Below are 22,382 nucleotides of genomic sequence, written 5' to 3'. Positions count from 1 at the left end.
ATAAGTGACACCAGAAGGTGGAGGACATCCCTTCAACCCTGTGCATGCGTGTGTGTGTGTGTGTGTGTGTGTGTGTGTGTGTGTGTGTGTGTGTGTGTGTGTGTTGGAGGAATTGATTCTAGAGCCCCACACATGCTAAATGAGCTCTCTACCACTGGGCTATATGGAATCATGTTGTAATGATGCTTATGGAAATCTCTAGCTCCCTTTTTCTGGAATACGTTATAACATTAGTGACTGTGCAATTTGACTCAGTGGAGTGTGTGTGATTATACCGAATCTATGGAAAGCTGACCTTAGGTAGATATGTGCGCATCTCCATGAGACAGATCAGACTTCACCATTTTTTTTCTCCCTGTACCGTGGTGCTTTAAAATGAAAGTTGTAGACTTCAAAGCTGTGTTTATTTTGTAATTTTCAACACCAATATTAATCTAAGGTAACAATTAAGGTCCAGAAAATGTAGAAGGCATTTCAGTAGAGCATCTTGTTTATTCCCTGATTAAGAATCACTCTGACACAAATTGTGTCACTCTAAGATTTACACAGCAAAGCCCCGACTGCCTCCCTGTACTACAGAACATAACCTTACTTGGGAATAGAGTCTTCCCTGGTTAGGTTCTTGTTAACTCCACAGAAGTTAGAGCGATCTGGGAAGAGGAACTTCAACTGACAAAATGCCTTCATTAAATTGTCTAGTGGACAAGTCTGTGGGCCCTTCTTTTGATTAATGATTGATGTAAAAAGGCCTAGTCTACAAGGGGTGACCCTATCCCTGGGTAAGTGGTCTTCTGTGGTATAAAACCAAAGCAAGCTGAGTAAGCCATGGGGCAGGAAGCCAGCAAGGAGCATTCCTTTGCAGCTTTGATTCAGTTCCGGCCTCCAGGTTTCTGCCTTGAACTTTGAGACTGGCTTCCCTAAGTCTGTAGCATGAACTCGATAAGTCCAATTTGCTTTTAAGTTGTAGGGTCTTTATCACAACAACAGACAGTAACTATGGCACGGTCATTGCAGATATAACTAGTTAAAATAAAGATGTGCTGGAATAGAACAGAACAGACCCCTAGCCAGGATCACTGGTGTCCTCATAAAAAGGGACCAAGGAACATATGTGGACTCACAGGAAAATCTATACCTGAAGGTGAATACAAGGCCCTGAATGATGCTGTAAGCCACAAAAGACCAAATACTTCAACCCAATTACCATCAGCTCACACAGAAGCCTGGAATAGGCCTTGCAGACCCCAAGAGAAGCCAGTTCTGCTGTAACCTAGCTCTTGGACATCCAGTTCCAGAGCTGTGAGAGAATACGTCTCCACTGCATATGCCATTCTCTTTGTGTGCATTTGTTAAGGCAGCCCGGGGATGTTACCATGAGCACCTACCAAGATTATCTAACGCTTAAAGCCCTAGCCTAAAATAGACATAAGTTATATTTTGAACAGAGGACACCTGGCTTCTAATAGGTGATTAGTAAATAGTCTTGTGAAAAAGATCTCAGAAAGAAAATATTTTTGGACTTAGATTTACTTAAATGTCATGGCCTTATCTAATACTAACATTAGGATGCCAACTGATGTCTTGAAGTAGCATACTAGGATTCATTCTTGCATTCAAGTGTAGCAGAGTACATTTAGAGCAGACGGTGATTATGGAATGAGAGGCTGCAGGAGAGGAAAGTGGGTTATATTGAGTGCCACAGAATCACTCCACAGAAGGCTCAATAGAAACAAACAGAAACAAACTGAGCAAAACAAGACTTTTTTTTTTACTTAAAAGCAAATATATGTAACATAGAGTCTTTTTAAAATAAAATCCCAGTTTCACCAAGTCACTCATTTATCAAAGCGTTATTACATACACATGGCTTGTTGGGTATGGGACTAGGATCTGGCAAATGACCGAGAGCCTAGTCTTTATAGCTTACAATTGAGTAAATAAGACTTAAAACCAATGGGCAGATATTTGCGGTCAGAAATTACTTTTAGTGTGCTATGAAGGAAAACAGACTCCAGTTATTCTTTCCTATCTTAGATAGTTTGGGTTTATATAGAGGATAGATGACTCAAACAAGATTGTTGTTTGTTTTTTTGTTTTGTTTTTGTTTATCCATACTATTTATTTACTATTCATCATTGAAGATGGGTATGTACCAACTTCTCAGAGATTAAATACCTTTTGCAGGGAGGAATGTCTGGAAGGGAAGCTGATTGGCTAAACCCTCAGGGCCTCTGGATAGCTCATTAGCATGGAGAATGCTGTCATGGGGCTTCATGTCATAGGTTTCCTTATGTGGAAAGTGTGGCGCGTGTTTCAGGCCAGGAATCCGGAAGGGGCCACAGAGGTGTTTACTGTCTCAGATGGGTACCTGGGCACTGGGGTTTCAGACCTTACTTTACCTTACCAAGATTCCTGGCATGGTCCATTGTCCCACACTGGACATGAAACCTCCCAAATTGTGAGCTAAGTAAACCTTTCCTCTTTTGACGGTGACTTAGCACTTACGTTTGTTATAGTGACGGAAAGTTGACACAGCAGGCCTGGGTGGATGTCCAGTAACAAAGACATGGCTCTAAACTTCAGCCTGAGGCTCCGGGATGCTGTCTGTCCCCTGGGTACTACATGGTCATTATGGTGTTGAAATCAGGACAGTTGTAATTACCTAAGGAGACTAGGCCCACTACCATTCTCTCTTGAGGAAAATAGAAGGCCCAATGTGGTCAGTTGGGCTCTTATATTTGAATCTTTGCCTCTCTAGTGTACTCCGATCCAACCCTGGTCAACCCAGTATCTCACTTCTGTGCTTGGAGATCATGGAAAAAGAATTCTCATATGGACTTTAGCTGTGTCACTCTCTCTGATTTTTAAACAAAAGAAATGTTTAGAGCCTTGGGAGAGACAAGATCAGGTTTTTTTTTTTTTTTTAGGTTGAATTATTGGCCAAAGGGGTTTTCTGAGAACCATCAAACAACCCTGGGTATTGTCAAGGTTATTGGTTGCTCTCTACAAACTGATACTAAGGCCCCATTGCTGAAGACAACATCCTACAATTCACTGAATATGGAGAAGTAGAGCTGGTGCCTACAGAGAGCCTTCACCCCTGTGGACTAAAGCTCATGCTCTTGAAAGGTACTCTGCATGCTTCCAAAGGGTAAAAGGTACACACCAATCCCAGCTACAAACTCTGATCTACAATGGGGAGCTGCACGCAAGATATGCTAGTACAATACCGGCCCAAAGCTTGTTGGCGTAACCAACCAGGATCTGATTTGATTGATACCAGAAGATGTAATCCATACTCAGCATGACTTGTATGGCCAAGAACCTGAGACTAGATGCCTAGGGAACTATGGGAAAACTGAATGCTACAGTTCTACAGTACATAGCAACAAAATGTATTGCTATATGCTAGCATATAGATCAATAAAATGATGCCTCGTGGCATTTTGCTATACCCATGTAACAGTTCCTTGCTCTACCATCATCAGAGAAGCTTCCCCTGCAGCAAATGGGAACGAACACAGATACCCATAATTGGACAGTATGTTGAGAGCAAGAGACTTTGAAACCCTCAGCCCTAAATAAGAAATCTCTTTCCAATCTCTCTCTTCAGGCCTTGGGGAGTCTTCAGGAGAGGAGGCAGAAAGATTGTGAAAGCCAGAGGTGATAGAGGACACCAAGCAAACAATGCCTTCCACACCCAGTAGAAGTGATGCATGTATGAACACACAGAAGTTATGACAGTATACACAGAGTCTGCACTGGTCTGACCTTGATGGCATCCAAGCCCTGAGAAGGGAAGCAGACACAAGCCTTATCCGTAACCAAGAATCTATCTCTAATTGATAACCACAGACAGACAATATGCAGAGAGTAGGAGACACTCAGCCCTCAAATGGGATGTCTCCATCCAGTCTCTCCCCTCAGAGCTCAAGGAACTCTGGGAAGAATGAGAGAGCCAGAGGGGATGGAGGGCACTGTAGGATGATGTCATTATAAGGTGAAGGAAGGTACAGGATAGAACAAGGCCTGTCATTGGATGAGAAGGAAGGGTGGGTAGGAGAAAAGTTTTAGAGAGGAGGAGGAGACTGGAGGGAGGGGGAAGCAACCGAGAGATCATGGAGGTGGATGTTAAGCTTCTTCTCCACACTTTTACAAGTTGTTATGAATATTCTTAAGGTATGGATGTGTACAGGATTTTGTATGTCCAGATGAACAAATTGTATCTTATCAATTGGATCAGAGGTTATTGTATTGTGTGTTCTTTCATGTGGTGATTTAATTGAGTTCAAGAGAGTGTGTGGTGGCTGGACACACTGGGCTGCCACGGAATTGGGATGTGTACATCTGGCATGGTGGCAACCTGCCTTGGGAACTAGATGGGTAGAGAGATTGTTGCCAGGCTCAGAGAGAACCCATCGGCAGTGTGATATGGGTTGGAGCTCAGCGGGTGAGATGCTTTAATGACTGAGATGAAAATATCCAACAGATGCCATGTGGCCACACGGTTCAGGGGTAAAAGAAACCTCATATTTTAATTTTAATGCAACAGGGCACCAAGGAAAGAAGGTCTTTCCAAACGCAGCACAACCAATGTACATATGAACTCAGACTGTGACAGCATGCACAGGGTTTGTATGGGATGCACCAGATGGAGTCCAAAGGCTGAGAGAGAAGAGTACACACACATCACCCTTAAGCCCAAAAATATCTCCAATTAATAGCCACTTGCAAATGAAAAATTAGTTCTTCAAGTCCCTCTTAAGGGCCTGCCCCATATGCAATAGGAGATGGCTAAACAAAATGAACTCCATGGCATCTTTGGAGTTCTTGATATCATAATGGTTTGGGGCAATTCTTTTAAACCATATATGTTCTTTTCCTATATATTTTAGCTTCTAGTTTTGTGTTTTTAAGGAATTCCTGTTTGCATGTGCAAACATAACTATCTCTTGTCAATATGTGTTTTCTCGTGCTTTTTTTCCTTTTGTTTTCTTTTTCTTCTGTTAGTTGAGTTAATCCTATTCTGCCTTAAAAATTTATTTTATCCTTATTTCTTAACCCCTTTTATTTTCTAATGAGAGACAGAATGAGTGTGAATGGGTGACCGGAGGTGGGGAGAAACTGGGAGGAGTAGCAGCTGAAGAAACCTCAATCACAATGCATTGTATATAAAAAATCTGTTTGATAAAAGAAAATGATTGTGCATGTGTGTGTGTGTGTGTGTGTGTGTGTGTGTGTGTGTGTGTGTGTGTGTGTGTGTGTTTATGTTCTCCAGTGTGTGTGAAGGTCAGAGAACAGCTTTGTGGAATTGATTCTTTCTACCTTTATGTGGGTTCTTGGGATCAATCTCAGGTTAGCAGACAAAAGTCCACTCCTGAACACCATCTATTTTGCCCACAGCTTTTTAACAGTTCTTACATCTGGAAATCCTAGATTAAGGTATCAACAGTGGCCATGGGGGTTAGGTGTGTAGCATATGAATTCAGAGATACCATGGGCATCTAGTTCATCATATTTTCTTTTGATTCTTCATTTCAACCAACAGAAGAGACCCACTTAATGTCAGAAATATTCTAACCCTCTATACCAATGCTTTCCATATCAATGAAAACCAAAGGACCTACTATGATATCCAAGTCCCCGCTGCATGCAGTTTTAAGCTTCTTTTACCCTATGGCTATTAAAACCATCCCCATATCATTCTGCTCACTGTAGCACCCCACCCCCCATTGCCTAGCATTCTTGACATTCTCCTGCCTCAGATCCTTTGGGCAGTACATTTCTCAATCAAAAATACTGCCCTTGAATAGTCATGTTTTCATCCCTCCATTGCTTGACATGCTTTTTCCATGTGACCGCTCCAGTGAGAGTTTCCCTAGCCTTCCTATGCAAAATAAAACTAAACGTCTAAAAGTGTTCAGCATCCATATGCTTACTTACTCTATCTTTTTTTTGCCTTTTTGACTGAAATGAGTACCCCTGATTACCTCTCCAGTATCACCCAAACACTCTCCTTTCCCTCATATTCCAGTCATCATTCTGGAACTTTCTCAAACATACAAATCTGTATCATACAATATTCATCCCTCACTAAATGACCACAGCAAATTTTTATTTTATAATGGGAAATAATTCCTTTGTATTGCCTACAAGATAGAGATTTACGAATCCACCCTCATCTGTTTGAAGAGATGGAAGTGCGGGTAGGAAAAATGGCAGAACGAATGGATATTTCAATCATCTGGATCAAAATGATGGCTTCAGGCACAGTGTTATCTTTTGTAGCAGAACTTGGCTTTCCTTAGACTAGCTACTATCAGGATCTCAGAGCTGTAAGAGGGACTACAATGTGGGGACATTCTTTGTGATCATCCACCATGGGTTGGATGCATTGCAGAATTGCTGAAGGTTAGGATAAGTGTGAGTTCTCTTTTTAATGTATTTGGTGACCTCAAATTTTTTCACTTGTAGACAGGGACACTCTTTATTTCTCAGGCCACAATATCAACCAGAGGGGATGGATGGATGAATCTACAGAGCCGACATTAGAGATACAAGGTACAAGATAAAAGCATTCAGTAAGCTTCCTATATTTCCTCTGCCTTCACATCTTAAGGACATTGGGAACTTTTCTGTGGCTTTGCTGTAGCTGCTCCAGCTAAAGTGGGAGGCATTTTACAACAGAAAGGCTTCTGCAGAGCAACGAAGTTGAGCTGTCTAAAGTCCCTGGACTATTTTCTGAATTTCAATAAATAGGCAACCCAATCCACCCATCCTCAGACAGAACTAACATTTCATTTGGATGCAAGATGGTGTACAGTTGCAACTTGCTTTTGTGTAATCTTAGCTAGCTGGAAGGTAATGAATCTTTCTATTGTACAGGATCAGAACATGGATAACAGCTACTGCTGCTGAATGCTAAGACATCTAGAAATAATCGACCCAAGGATAACAAAGTAAGTTGGAAACAATCTTAAGTGTTCATGCACAGTCATAAAGAAGTGTATGAATTCAGTTCCCAAGGGTAACGACTTGGCTTATAAAAGTATTGGAAAGACCTTCAGGTACACAGGTGCTCGGGCCTGGACCCAGGACATAAATTGAAAGGAAGACAGGATGTCCCATGTTGCTTAGTGTCTCTGATAATTACTGTCCTTTCTCACAGCGACTGCAATGCTCAATTTAATTTTAGGCAAAGTTTCTCATGAGAGAGGCATTGCCAGAACTTTGAAAGTTTTGCCAAGAGGTTTTAGAGAATTCTGTATATACTTCACAATTGTCCAGTTGTTACCTTCTGCCCTGTTGGCTGGAAATTCTGGGGAGAGGCCCTTAGAGGCATTCCACTCTAACCAGCGATTGTGACTGAATACCTCATGACTGGCCACATTTCCTTTGGGGGTGGATTGTGGAGCACATGGCCAGTAATGTACCCTACACCCTCAGGGTGGCATATAAGCCACTAGCAAATTTGTGTTCAAGTAGAATTTGTCTATAGGGTACCATGTTTCACCTAACAAATTTCATGTCCTCTCTAAACAGTCACATTTCTACTAATAAGCAAAATTTACTCAGCTATAATATAATATGCAAATACTGCTACAATGGTCCCGATGACAGGCAGGCAGAGATGGTGTGTCGAGTAGGATGTATGGCACAGAAGTTATCATCTTTGGAGTATGCTTGCCTGGATTCAAATATCTTGGTCACATTTGTCTTGTCTTCCTCATCTGTAAAACGATTTGATTATCATGGTGGTAATTTCCTCAAAGGAAGTATTTACATTGTAGAATTGTGGAGATTCAATTAACTGACTCAGGTTAAAGTGCATATTATGGGTGCTAAGGTTTCATTGAATGTTAAAGATTTTGATGTAGAATGGGCCACACTATGATCTGAATAAAGTCAGGGGCTCTCTGTCACAGGATGTCAGCATGAAAGAAAGGGGACAGGCTGTCTGGGTCACACACTGCGTTTTCTAAGAGCTTAGGAGGGCCCATACTTAGTTCTACTTAGAAACAGAGGCTGAAGGAAGACCAGGACAGGTGGCTGCCACTCGAAAACACTGCTGTTCAACTACTGTGACTGTCCTCCAAATGCTTGTGACTTAGGCTGTTTGAAGAGTTTTGTTAGATTGTCCCACCATGTGCTGTGTATTTTTAAAATGTGGTGAAAACAGATTGAAGTTGCTGCCTACATCCTTTAACTATTACCCACCCCAATTCTTTAAAATATCTTCATTAGACCAAATACTTATATGTCCCCTATTGTCCTTTGCCAATTCTTAGTTTGTTGATGCATTTATTCAACAAACTTTTAAAAGGTGACGCTATAGTGGTCATGGGATCTATGGAGTACCAAGCTCTAAGAAAAGGTTGGATGTAAAGGCATATATGGATTAATCCTCAGAATAATAGTTGCAGGATAAAAGAATTAATGTTCGTTTAATGTATTAAGCTTGAGATGGGGTGCAATAGTTTATACAAAGGCTGTAACGAAGGCTCTATATTGTGCAGTCTTCCATGTTCTCAGGTAAGTTCTACTAAGAGCTGAGGAAAGATTTCAATTTGAAGATTAGTAAAGGTCCAGGGCCATCGGTGACACAACAGTGATGCCTGGGGAGCTATGTTAATATAATGCACAGATTGAAAAGGCATGGGAAACACATGGAGTAACTGGAGGCTCCTACTCCTCCAGAACTGTGTCTCAAAGATTTCATTTCTTGTTCTTTGCTCGTCAACATTTTCTTCGTTTATTTCCATTTGGTCAACCCTCTTCTTTCACATTGGAAACATGAAGAATTGGCAGAAGAGCCGGCTACTGTATACTGGAGTTTCATAGTCCAGTATTTTATAGAGCTCTTTTAGAGGTGGTATCTTATCAGAAAAGATGGTCAGAATAAAGTCAGAGGCCCTAGATCCCATGACGTCAGCATTAAAGAAAGGGGTCAGGCCACGTGAATCCCACGCTGTGTTTCATGAGAAAAGACTGACAAGTACTTGCATAGGTAAGCTCTGGCACATGTGAAGAACATGTGAAGAACTGTGGAAAATATCTCTGAACATGTGAAGAACTGTGGAAGATAACTCTAAACACTCCTTAAATCTAAGCCTGACGCCTGCCTTCTCTGTGACACTGGTACCCAGAGCGTCTATGTTTGTGTAAAGGAGGACCTGGGCTTACAGCTGTACCCCACCTCTATGAGACCACCCCCACCTCTGCTTCTTCAACAGCTCAGTTCATATTATTGGAGAAGACAGGAAGGAAACTTTCAATATGTTGTAAAAGTGGAGAATTTACTTTTAAAGTTAAATTTGGCAATGTAGCCAGGATATCTTTTGAAGGAAAAAAAAAGAAGTAAGTTCTTGGTATTTCCTTCTGCTTAGCAGATAATGAATGCAGAAAAGGATGGCCTCCCCCCACCACGCTTTAAAAAAATGTTTACCTACCCTTCTGTTTTCCAATCCAAACTGGTATGATAACATTCAGGAGGTCAACATTTGAAATGGTTTTGAAAAAGAAAACCACCCACACTCAAAAAACTATTTTCCTTCCTAGTAAATGTAATTTTAAATTTCAAAGGCAGGATTTAGGTCAGTGGTTTGGGTCATTTTTTATTTTACCCAAACTGGGCCACCCTTCCCTTATTGTGCAATCCAGAGGAATCAGAAAGATGTCAGGTAATAAAAATCCAGCAAAATAAAATAAAATAAGAAAGAAAAAAGAAAGAAAGTTCTAACATGGTCTGCCCAAAGTTGCATGCCCTTAAATTTTGCTGATTTCAGCAGGATTTGTATATTATTAATGAAGGGCAGAATCTGGTCCACTGATTTTTATTATCGTTGAAGAAGAGATTTTTTTTTGTGACTATAAAGTGGAAAAGCATAATTTATGATTCAGACCCAGGCTGACGAGAAGCAAGAGACAGAAACTTACATCTCTATGGCTTTAAATTCAGTGCTAAAGTGAAGGGGTTCAGGTGTACCCACACACGGCCAAGAGGTACTTGAATCCACGTTGACCTTTTATCTGCTGGAGCATCTAAGGTTATGTTCTCACACAACATCTGTTGAGAAACTTCGTAGGCCAAGGAAGCAAGAGGCAGTGAGGAAGGCTGGCTGGGCAAGATCGCTTCCATCTGTCCATCTCTGTTATCCTCATAAATCATGTCAGTGCAGCGCAGGGGCCAAGAAGAATACTTTTCACCTCATACATAAAGCTTTAGCTTGTTAGTGCTGACATGGACTCTGGGCTGATCGCCTTTGATGAATGGTGAATGCTAGGGAAGTGAGGTGAACACGATATTCCCTGGAAAATCTTTGCCATTTCCCTTCTTTATTACCCTCAGCATGCTATACTCACATTCAAATTTATATGCTCTCGACTGGGTACATGTTTATTTGACCTTTTGCTTTCTGATGAATATACTTTTTTTTTTCTGTTCTAAACACCACAGACTGAAACTCCTTTGGCTGACCGGTGAGTACATCTCAGAGATCTGAAGTGTCTCGGTCACTGTTCTATTGCTGTGGAAAGATAGCATGACCAGGACAACTCTTATAAAAGAGAGCATTTACTTGTGGCTTGCTTACATTTTCAGAGGGTTAGTCCATTACCCTTATGGTGGGAAGTCTGGCAGCATACAGGCTAACATGGTACTGGAGAAGGAACTGAGAGTTCTATGTCCAGATCTGCAGGCAACAAGAAGAGAGAAAGCCACAGATCCTGACTTGAGCTTTTGAAACCACAAAGCCCATCCCCCAGTGACACACTTCTTCCAACAAGGCCATGCTTCTCCAATAAGACCTTATATCCTAAATCTTCTCAAGTAATGCTACTTCTTGATGGCTAAACATTCAAATATATGAGCACACAGAGGTCATTCTTCAAACTACCACACCAAGCAACCGACCTCTATATTTCTTAACATCTGTAAGATTAGTAACATATAGTCTCTTTAACAAATTTAATATTAATATATTTATTATAATGACTTCAGCCTTCTCTTCATGCAATGCTTTCTTTTTGGAAGCCCGTGTGTTTATTTGACAGACATAACCCAATTCTGGGTGCAAACATTCAATGAATATTTTTCTGAATGAATGCATGGCTTCTAATAGACAGCAGATGATGCGTTTGACCTGAACTTTGAAGGAGTTGACTGAACCGAGTGATTGGGGGAGTGCGGAAGAGCACAGGTGGAGAAGTAGGTTTGTCTAAACCATGTATGCAGTGCGGCCCCAAGGCCTCCTGCTCAGATGCAAATCAACACATGGGTGGCAAATTTATGAATGAGTCAGTGTGAGTCATTCAACAGAAGATGGAGGGAATGGGAGCTGTAAACGACTAAAGGAAAAGTCAGACGCACTCATTCAGCAGGCGTTTAGGGAGTTCCGGTTGAGCTAGTGTGAGCTTCCCATAGAAAGGAAGCAAACAAAGTCTCCTTTTCTCTCTCGCTCCTACCCTCCGCCCATACAAAAATAAACAGTGCGAAAAGACTGTGAGAACTAGCAAGTCTGAAAGAGGCAAGCTGGAGGCAAGACTTGAGTGAGTGGAACCTGAAGGCAAACTGAGTCTAGAATTTCTCCCTTTCCTTATTTGGAGAAATCTATTAGATCTTCAACTAAATGAATGGGACCTGCACATACCGTCAGGGAGTCATCTGCATTATTAAAAAACTATTAACTGAAACGTCTGCCTCATCGAAAAAGAAACATCTTTATAGTGACACTTACATACTAATGATTGGCTTAACATCTGGTTACTGAGGCTTAGCTTAACTGGCACACAAAAACAACCCTTTTATTTGCTCAGTCACTGGTTCTGTTCTGAGCAATAGACATATGTCAATGAAAAAAACAGGAAAGCAATTTTACAGTAGAGTTTACAATATATATGTAATATATTTATGTTTTATAAATGTACATATATATCTGTATATATATATGTATATATATGTATGTATGTACAGTTCTGTGGCATATGGTAAGTATTAGTGAGAAAATAAGATACAAACTAGAAAAGAAGCTACAATTTCAAACAATAGGGAAAGAAGTCCCCTTTGGAAGGTTCCCATTAGTTAAGACCTGAGAGAAGTAAGGAGGTGACTATATGATATCTGGGCAAAGAGTCTTCCAGGAAAGACTTGTGGTATTTGAGGACTAGCTTTTGGGAGTTGTGATTTTTAAAAGTATTGCGTAGGTTAAAGTTACTTTCGGGTTTCCATGGAAAGAGAAATTGCTTTGAACATGATCCGTGCTGTAATAGACATTGATGCCAGGGACATGGTGGACTTCTAAAGATTACAAACTAAACAAAGGCCATTGAATCCCAAGTGATGCTATTTTAGGGCTGGGCTCAGAGAGACAGGTAGGATTAAAATGAAGACAGGGAAGGATGGGGAATTAATGTTGGACACTACAGTGGAGTCACCCCAAATTTGAAAGAACAGGGATAGGGATGAAGACGCAGCTCAAAAAAAAAAAAGTTGAAATCAGACCACAAAAGATTTTGTACCTAGGCCATGGAGCTGGTGTGTCATTTTGAAAGTATTTCTGAACCATCATATTTCAAAGGAAAGAAAAAGTGAAGCCATTTCCCCAAGTAGGCTAGGCTGGCTGGCCAGTGAGCTCTAGGCTTGTCCCTATCTTCATTCGTGTTATTTGTGGGATTAAAACTGCATACCACAATACTTGTCTTCTAACATGTGTTCTTGTGATTGGACTCAGATCGTAATACTCGCAAGACAAATGCTTGATCAATGGCAGCATATTCCATGCCCTGCGTTGCAATTTTAGTAAGTATGATGGTGCTTTTTCATTATGAGGGACAGTGAGACTGTCTAATCTATGTGTTCCCGAATCCACAGTCCCATTTAACAAAAGGCCGTGATGAGAAGGGAAACCCTTTTTCAACTGAAATCTGGGACTTTACACGCAATCAGTTTCAAAGAATTGCTTGGCTCAGGAGAGAAAGCCAGAGCTGGTAAGTGTTAGGAAACTTTCCAGCCATTTTTTTTTTTTTTTTTTTGTGACTCACAGGCTGGTTGGCCATCCCTTTAGAGTAGCAAGGTTTTGGACAATTGACTTGTGGAGTAATCAGGAAGCCAAGAAGTAATACACAGATATCAGTAAAATCCCTGAGTTGTATACCTTTACTTACTGCTATAGAGCTTATATGGTATAGCTGTTCTAAATGAACTGTGTGTGTGTGTGTGTGTGTGTGTGTGTGTGTGTGTGTGCGTGTATTAGATCTGAAACATGTAACTTGTAGGGCCAGTCACTTTAGTTAAAGCAACAAAAGTGTGTCACAATTTAATCTCCACGTGTTATAGCAAACATGAAAAACAATTCTGGAAACATCTAGGTGAACTCCTAGGATTAGTTTCGGGTATCTGAGAAAATTTTTTTCCCCACAAAACTTGTAGAAACATTTAAATGATCATTGTAAGAGACAAAGGGAGAAAGAAAAGCAAATAGAGGACTGTCCAGGAAATGTAACCTAATAACATCAGAGACAAGAGAAGAGACAAGTAATAAAATAGGAAGAGGAGAGATACGAGCTTTTCAGATGAACACTGGCGTGTTGAGCTTGTGGGCACAGCTAATCACATCCACCTGAGAGTCTATCTGCAGCTCATAGAGCATGACATTCTCTGGCTTCAGCACTTAAAAAATCACATTCGAATTTGGGCAAAACGAAGGACAAGAAAAGCACATCACTTAGATCAACCTAAAACTTAGTTTAACATTTTGAAGAATACACATAAATATACAGGGAGTTATTAGTAAGTTATCAATGAGTTACATCTTATTCGCTATACTAAAGACAAAAAATACCCTAACCTTAGAGGCTAAGACACGATTTAAAAATCTCCTCCTCAGATCTTCTTACACAGTTCAAATGTGTAGCAACATAAAGACATTCTTGGAGACGCCTGACGCCCGATTCATAGATTTTTTTTTAATGCAAGTACATTGTGGGATTTAATGTCTGAAGATAAGTCTGTGTTCTGAAAAGGAACTTGAATAATGCAACTGTCTTCTCCTGTTGTGGTTTCTTCAGTGAGCTAGTTTGAACCAAAGTTCACAAACGTAGTATGAAATACCTCAGATGTGGAGACCGCTCACACTCAGTCTCATTTCTTAGTAGTAGTGTAAAGATTATAAATTTTAAAGTAGCATTCATTGAAAATTTGAAATTACCATTAAATTTAACCCTAGCACATGGTTGCCAGAAATATCTTAAAAGAACAAGGCAATTAGCAAATATGTCTGCTTTTAAAATGCAAGGATAGCTTACCATTAATAAATAATTAATGTGCAAATCCAAGACAATAAAAATATTATTGCATAGCAGATGTGGAAATTTTATTTTATAATATACAGTCTTGTCTTCAACAAAAATAGAAATCTTAGTTACATCCCACAAGGGAACGCTGCCTCAGCAACCTAAAGTTATTAGTGTAAGTCAACATTATGCTTAATGATAAAATGAAGAACAAGTATCACAAATGTATGAATAAAGCAGTACAATGTTTTATTATTTAGTATTGATTTAAAAATGATAACAAATGCTGTGATATAAAAAAATCAATGAGTTATAAATATTTGACCAGAGGAAACACAATTGTCAATACTTACATATTATTTAGAAAATTAAAGGGAATCCATTTAATAGTTATTTGAACTCACATAAAATGAAATGCGCTGGCCCACTGACAGTTGAATATACAGAAGTGGATGGGTTTTGTGGAGAAACTTATCTAAACAACAGGAAACTACAGTAGCAAGCAATTTCTTTGTTCATAAATAATAAGGACAAAATTTAAAAATATTCATGGCCATTAAGAGATGTAGTTGTATGGGAAATTGTTCATAATATTTATTTGAAATTGGCAGGACTCATATTTTTATGTATAGTGTGATTTCAAATATTAGCTTATGTAAGACAATACCAATGATAGGTCAGTAGGGATTATTTTTATTATAAAATGAGAAATAATTTATTATTTTTTTCTCTATATATGTAAGTATGTATGTATGTATGTATGTATGTATGTATGTATGTATGTACGTACGTATGTATTTGAGAAAAGGTCTCACATGGCACTACCTGGCCTTCCTTGAATTCCCTATGTAGTAGAAGGTGACCTTGAACTTTTATTCTTCCTGCCTCTGTCTTCCGGCTGTGTGTATTTTTTTTCTGTCAGCACAAATTACAATTTAATTTTTTTCAGAAAAAAATTAGAAGCACTTTTTAAAAATGTAGCAATAGTCTTCATTTTATTTACACGAAACATTGAGCAGTTGGAACAGTGCTGGCCGAGTGTCAGCTGCAGCCGTCTCAGCAGATTTCATCCGAGATATGTGTTTACCATTCGGGTTCCTGGATATCCTGTTATGCCCCTTGTAACATAGTGTCTTGATGAGAGACCAAGAGCCTGCGTTTTAAACAAACACTCTGGATGATTCTTCTGTTAACTAGCATTTGAGGACAAGTACTTAAAGGGCTTTGTTCAGCTTGCACACAAAGATGGTTTTTTGTAGAGCAGAAAAAAATGGAAAGCTTTAGTTTCTGTAAATCTCTTGTTTTGGAGGGATAGTTTCAAATGCAAAGTTGTGGGCAGCCAGAAAGGTTGCTAAAACAGAATACCCGAGACTGAGAAATTTATGAAGGAATAAAGAGCATTCATGTGTGTTATTCATGAAGCCCAAGAACGCCACTCTAGCATCATCTTGGCTTCTGGTGAGGGCCTTATGGTGCTTCGGCTTATGATGGATAGTGGAAGAGAATGTGGTACTGGATAGCCATCTGCTCCTTTGAAGAACTAAGCTGGTCCCAGGAGAATAAATCAAGTCTATAAGACAGGAAGATGTTGGTTGAGAGGGCTTTTATGAGAGGATCCACTAGTCACATATTCCTCTCCGATTGTGATTTTAGTTGGTGAGGATTCTGTATTTTAACATCGTGTGGTTAGATGTGGCCTTTTTGAGTAATCTAGAGTGTCTAGCCTGAGTCCCTACCTTCTCACAGACTATTGCATTAGAATCCAAAATTTTATATATATATATGTGTGTATATACATATATACGTATATATGATTATATTTAGAGACAAAAGTATTCAAATCCAACAAAGATGAAGTCAGTTTCTATGGTGTTTCACTTTGGGTTACTATTTCTGTGAGGAAACACCATGGCCAAAGAAATTTGGGGGAGATAGGGTTTATTTCACTCACAGTTCCATATAATAGTTCATCATCAAAGGCAGTGAAGGCAGGAACTCACACAAGGCAGGATCTAGAGGCAGGAGCTGATGCAGAGACCATAGAGGGATGCTGCTTACTGGGTTGATCCTCAAGGCTTGCCCAGCCTGCTTCCTTACAGAACCCAAGACTACCAGCCACTAATTAAGAAAATTGGCTACAGGCTTACCTATATTCTGATCTTATTGAGGCACTGTCTTTTTTTTTTTTTTTTTCTGGAGCTGGGGACCGAACCCAGGGCCTTGCGCTTCCTAGGTAAGCGCTCTACCACTGAGCTAAATCTCCAGCCCCGAGACACTGTCTTTTAAATTGAGGTTCCCTCCTCTTAGATGACTTCAGCTTATGTCAAGTTGTATACTAGCCAGCATATACACGCAAGCCACATCTTTATGTACTAGGGAGAGTACACATTGCCTGCGAGTAGGACACAAGTTCTTACTGATCTGTTGACTTACCTCATTTAGTCGAAGCTCTCTAAATGCCAGCTTCTGTGACAGGGCACTCCTCTGTCAAGTTCTTTGTTGTGTCTTCAGCACCTAATACGGTGCCTGGAATATTATAGATACACATCAAACATCAGTTTAAAGAACAAATATGTGCTAACCTATGGTCTCCTGGGCATTTAGCAAAGGCAGATGCCTTAAGAAATCTCCTGAGAAGCAGGTACTGCTCATTTCTGTCTCCCACACTGCACCTCCTCCCACATTACCCAATAATCCAGAGGGGTTTTTTGGTTAGGAAACTGCACGTCCCCCTTATCCTTGAGACATGGGATATTGGAACTTGACTTCTGTAGATTTGGTTGCGGTACCTAAGAATATTTGAGTTTAATTTCCTGAAAAGCGATGGTTAATGGACCCTGTAGGTCCAATAGCAATGGTTCTACATTAAGAGAAGAGCGAGCCTGGCATTCAGTGGGTACAATGCTGTGAAGGGACAATTATCTGACTAACTTGAAATTACCTTGCATTAGTTTCTTATTATTGCTTTAACAAGCTATCAGACATTTCAGCACTCAAAAAACGACACCTGCAAGTTGGAAATTTGACATAGACGTTACTGAACTGGCATCCAGATACTGAGGTGTTACATTCCCTTTTTGGAACTTCTAGGGCATGACGGTTTTCCTTTCCTTCCAGTTTCTGGAGAGGACCAGCATTCCTTGGCTCATGGGCGCTTCCACCCTTCAAAGCTAACAGCCTTGGACCTTTTGGACCCTTCCTATAGGCACAGCTTTCTCTGACACTAATATTTGTTGGGAAAAGATCTATTTTAAAACCATGTGATAAGATGGGGGTCTACCTGAATAAATCCAGATCTTCATATGATTGAATAGACAACTGAGGTCAACCACATCTGCTAATATCCCTTTGGCAAGTAAAGTAATGTACACACACACACACACACACACACACACACACACACACACACACACACGGGAGAGAGAGAGAGAATCATCATTCCAGTTACTAAGGCAATGGGTGAGATGCATAAATGTTTCTTTGTCCATTACAGAGAATCTTTGGTTGCTCAAATTAGACAAATTGTTCACACTGTCAATGACAGGGGTTACATAGAATGTACTGCATGGACAGGAGACTTGAAAGGTTTGGTCATCAACATGATGCTTCATTTGGCTAATGGAGGCTAAGCTGGGATTCTGTTCTTCACATAAGGATCTGAGAGAAACTGTTCCCTTGTCAAGCACCAATCATCTTTCTTCAGTCGTTTGCCACCCCTTGTCTATCAGTGGCATTGAAGGTTAGTTGATGTGATTTGGGGTTATGAATGGATAGTGCAGATTCCAATCTTGACATTTTCGAGCTAGATGCTAGAACTAACTCACTTCCAGCTGTACCTGTTTTGAACATAAGACAAGATACCAGACTTCAATATCATCAGGGTGTATTGATGACGACCCAGAACCAAGCACGCAGATTCCAGCAATTTTCCTTGAATTTAATTAGGATAAGGAAAGGGGACCTCCTGCTGCATTTGCTCACTGTGTGTCACTATCTGCAGGGGAACATTAATAATATGAGGAGAGGATGACCTATATTTGTCTGAGTATGTAAATAATAAAGTCCTTCTGCCAAACCCCAGAAACTCTTTATAGCCTGTGGAGCATTTCATTGAGAACTATTTTTATCATGTAATTTCTCTGTATCTTGTGTAAATACCACACGGAGAAGATTATGTGCAGGCAGGAATTAGTTAGCATTAAAACCTGATGTATTCGTGAAGTTTTCAACAAAGATAGCATTTTCCAAGTGATATGCTGTCAATGGCCTTCATGACTGCAGAGACATGCGAATGTGGAAAGGGGGATGTGCCTAGGGATTTTCAGTACCCTTTTTTATATAAATCTGATGAATATAGAAATGAATTCTCACCTGCATGAGGGATGTGCAGGCATCAGGCATGTATGTGTATGTTGCATATGTGTGTGTGTGGGAGTGCACGGTCTCTCTCTCTCTCTCTCTCTCTCTCTCTCTCTCTCTCTCTCTCTCTCTCTCATAGTTGCCTGTGAGCATTTGTTGATTATCTTCTTTTACAATGAGCAGTGAATTTCACGATAGACACCACGGCTTTCCTATATATTCTAGCTGCTGGCCCATGATACTAGTTAATAGAGGAACGGCGATTAGCCTTGGGAATATCAAAAACTAGAAAGGACCCATGGATGATTTTGCTGTTGGGTCAAGTCTTGCAGTCTGGGTCTATTCTTACTGACTTTGGGGGTGGAAGGCAATGGCATGAGGTTGTTGAGTGAATCTTAAGATGAGAAAGCCTCAGTTTAACCCCACCCCACCCCATGCTGTCCAAGCCTCTGGCAAAGTCTTGGAGCCTCTAGTCTAAATACATCTATCTTCTTATCTATAAAACAAGAGTAAAATAATACTTATTTCCTGGGACCACTGAATTAAGTCCTCTTGGGACGCTGAGAACAGTATCTGCCGTTAACTATGCACTATGGGAGTTCCCTCACTGCCATATGTACCTGAAGATTAAATATTATGCATTTTTATAAAGGATTGTGCAAATAACATTTTGGTCAAATGAATTCTTTTTGGAAGAGCTTAGGAAAGCTGTATATTTGATGGAAGGCATCAGAAATAATATAAATGGAGGAATGTCACTTTTTCTTAGTATATTCATCTCTCTCTTTCAGATGGCTGGCTACCCCTACTTCTCTTCAGTGTCTCCATAGTGAGCTATGGCATCATAGAACACACCTCTTCCCTACCTTTTTACACAGAGCTCAGACTGGTGAAAACGATGTGGCATTTGAGTTAAGCATCCCAAGCACAACAAATTTCCTAAGGGATGATGTTTCAATATGATAGTTAAGAATGAAAACAAATATAAAATCTCTAATGAGTAAGATGTCAAAAAAAGGGATAACTTTTACTTCTTGATTTCTTTTCTTCTGGTTCAGCCTTTAATGTTTCCTGGCATTACACTATCCAAACTTGAAATTTTCCTGGAATACATGAATAATAATTGTGTCAACACAGACATACCTGTGTTCTTCCTACTGTAAGTATTTTGAGTAATGTAGCTTAAGTAATACAAAGCCAGTCATTTGCTTATCATTAATTTGAAGGCCAGTAATTAATACTATCTGGTGTTTAGTTCATTGTGATTTATCATGAATGGTTTGACCTTGGGCCTATGGTCCCATTTTTACAACTTCTTAACCTATGTCTCTCTTAGGATTCATGAACTACCTAAGCTTCTTGTTTGTAGGTGTTTTTGTAGAGATGCAGGCTTCTAGGCATCATATAGACCTGTCAGCTATTTAAGGGTAAAGAGGTTTGGCCACCCTTGCTTCAGTCCTTTTCAATTTACTTTCTTTTCCCACAGTTCCATTATCCATCTTACAAAGATTATTAATTATTTTCTCTGCCTGGGCTTTATTCACACTCATCTGCCCTTGACTTCTAAACTCTTGTTTTCTGTCTTCAGGATGACCTCTGATGACCTCTGGCTATGTGGATTCTCTTCCTCTTCCTCTTCCTCTTCCTCTTCCTCTTCCTCTTCCTCTTCTTCTTCTTCTTCTTCTTCTTCTTCTTCTTCTTCTTCTTCTTCTTCTTCGTCTTCCTCTTCCTCCTCCTCCTCCTCCTCCTCTTCTTCTCCTCCTCCTCCTCCTCCTCCTCCTCCTCCTCCTCCTCTTCCTCCTCCTCCTCCTTCTTCTTTTTAACATACTACATCCTGAAAACTTACCAGGCATAATGTAGCACTGAACTCTGTGCTCCTTTTGTTGGCATTGTCAGTTTTCAAACATTCAAACTTCTTTTCTGTTTGTTTGAAGTAGAGAGGTCTGGTCTGCAATTGGACATCCCTTAAGAATAGTATCTTTTAAACATTTAGGTCACTGTGCATGTGATGTAATCTTGAGTACAATCCTTCCATTCTTACACATTAACGAACATAGGCCCAGACAGAGAAATTAAATCTTGCTGAGCAATGACGTGACACAAAAGTCAAGGGTGTGGGGAAGAGCAGAACTCTGGACTCAAATATTCCTTCACTGATGTACTCCTGACCCAGTCTGACCACTTCCATGCTGACATCTATGATATGATTACTGTATAATTCCTGGAGCTGCTCTATAAACCACAGGGTAGTAACTGCCAGGTGCTCAGAGCAGTGTTTAGCAAGCCCTTAATTCTCAACAATTGTCAGCATTATTCCCGAACTTACATTCTTGTGGTGGTGAAGGTCAATGGAGGTTCTTTAGCTCTTAACATCATGATTTCCCTGTTTTCTGGGCCTCTAAGAATCAAAATCATTAACAAGGTGCCCTTTACTGAGCATCTGACAAAAAATAGACAGATAGTCTTTCAATGTGAGTGCATTACGATTTTAGAACATTAAATAATAAAATTATCATTCTACAAACTGACCCAGGGATTCCCAAATTGGTTCGGAGCAGGGACTTTGATCTTGGAATGTAACAAAAAAGCTGAGGTTTTAGCTCATAGGTTCAGATATCTCTGCTACTTTAAAGACGCCAATCTTTAGCAACTTTGGCAAGCAATTAAGAGTAAATGCCCTGGGTATATATATTTTTTTCTCCTTTACATCCCAAATTACTGTTTTGCCTTATGCATATACTATACTGCCCAAGTTACATCCAACTCATAGCTCATATGGAAATGACACCCTTGACTGAATCACAATGCTTAGAGAAGCTGAAGTATTTATCTGTAACTTTCATTCTCTCTCTCTCTCTCTCTCTCTCTCTCTCTCTCTCTCTCTCTGTGTGTGTGTGTGTGTGTGTGTGTGTGTGTGTTCGATTGCTGCCAACCTTGTTGACTTGAGACAGTGTCTCTCACTGAAATGGAAAGTCACCATTTTGGCTGGCTCACTGGACTTGCTCCTAGGATTTCCTTGTGTCCCAACTATGCTGCAGTTACAGGTATGTCCTGCCATGCTTAGCTTGTGGAAGACTTGAGTTCAGGCCTTCATGTGTGGATAGCAAGGTCTCTCAACCCTCTGAGCCTTGTTCCAAGATCTGTTGTATGGACAGCCAATGAAATAGCCGTCTTCAGTTGGTTGTGCTTCTCCTTAGTTTAACAACATAGCTTAAAGAGAGAGAGAGAGAGAGAGAGAGAGAGAGAGAGAGAGAGAGAGAGAGAGAGAGAGAGAGAGAGAGATTGTCTCTTCTTCATGAAGAAAACGAAGAGAAGGATTCAATAGAGTCAAACATTACCTTACATTTCTTAAGATGATTTGGTGTACTGAATGTTAAAACTTCTGTAAAAGCTCCCAGTGCTGAAGAAAGAAAGCCAGTGATTACGGAACTCCACTCCCACCCTTCACTTCTCCCCAGGCTGGCCTCATTGCTATGTTCTTCAGTAACTGTGTGTTCTTTTCTTACCAATGTGATCATTTTATTCTCAGAATTTTTGTTGGTGTGACTTTCCCATCAGCAGGATAATTCTTTCAGGTCCATTCTGGTTTTCCTCCCCTTTATAATCTAGGGTCACTTCAGGTCTTTAAGGGTTTCATTATCTTTTAATTTCTTCATTTGTGTCTCTGTCATTTCCCTTTGTGACTCCATCTGGATGGCATTTGTTCGCTTTAATTACAAGTCGCCAGTGTTCTT

At 40.1% G+C, this 22,382-nt stretch overlaps 1 long non-coding RNA gene across 3 annotated transcripts in view; it reads left to right on the top strand.

Annotated features, from left to right (window-relative positions):
• Window positions 1–22,382, top strand: part of LOC148005408 (uncharacterized) — a 353,046-nt gene that overhangs the window by 103,677 nt on the left and 226,987 nt on the right. For all 3 annotated transcript variants that reach the window (XR_015622508.1, XR_015622509.1, XR_015622507.1), the window contains exon 3: window positions 6,886–6,959. This is a non-coding gene — a long non-coding RNA (uncharacterized LOC148005408). The remainder of the gene's footprint in view (window positions 1–6,885; window positions 6,960–22,382) is intronic.

Source organism: Rattus norvegicus, chromosome 6 (assembly GCF_021556685.1).
Source record: "Rattus norvegicus strain SHRSP/BbbUtx chromosome 6, alternate assembly SHRSP_T2T, whole genome shotgun sequence".
NCBI classification, from domain to species: domain Eukaryota; kingdom Metazoa; phylum Chordata; class Mammalia; order Rodentia; family Muridae; genus Rattus; species Rattus norvegicus.
This window is presented reverse-complemented; position numbering and strand designations above follow the sequence as displayed.